Source organism: Euwallacea similis, chromosome 24, assembly GCF_039881205.1.
Source record: "Euwallacea similis isolate ESF13 chromosome 24, ESF131.1, whole genome shotgun sequence".
NCBI lineage: Eukaryota > Metazoa > Arthropoda > Insecta > Coleoptera > Curculionidae > Euwallacea > Euwallacea similis.
The window spans coordinates 1689048-1689787 of NC_089632.1; positions in this window are offsets into that span (position 1 = coordinate 1689048).

Genomic DNA, 740 nt, shown 5'->3' on the forward strand with positions numbered 1-740 from the left:
CATACTTGAATAGATTCACTCTAAACCTATTAAATATTACGAGCTCGTGTTGACGCCTCTGGATACCTCTGGAAATACGTATATTTTGAACCATACCTGTATTTCTCCCACTCAAAATGCAGCAGTCATTCATCTCCAGCTTTTCTCGAGTTGAAAACCGTTCCATACTTTTTATTACTTTAAAATTTCAGCCAGAATTACAGTCGAAAGTGTAAGACATTCAAATTTGAACGAATAAAAATTGACATCAAATACAACAATAGTGAAGAATTAATACGTGACGTAAAATTAGACCATTAGTTATATGATATTTTTTATTGGAAATTACCTATACAGAGTTATTCACCCAACCCGTTCATTAGAAGTTTACTAGGATCTAAAAGTGATACGAATTTGAAAATTTGGAGTTATGTTAAGTTCGACATATACTATTTTTTTAAAATAGTTTCAACTTGCTGTCACTTCCGGTTTAACCGGAAATAGTTGTAACTTTCTTATTTCAAATGAAACCCCCAGTATATTATTTTATTTTTAGATTCTACATAATATTTTAGGTACATTTTCTGTATAATGTTTTATACTTAGTTCTTACCGTTTTTGAGATATTTGACCTTGAATTAAAAATGTGCCTCTGTAATGGCCAATTTTAAAATTGCATATCTCCGCAATTATTATAGACATAATCTCCATATTTTGCAGGATGTAAATACATAGTCTTAGGTTCACACTTTCACTATTCA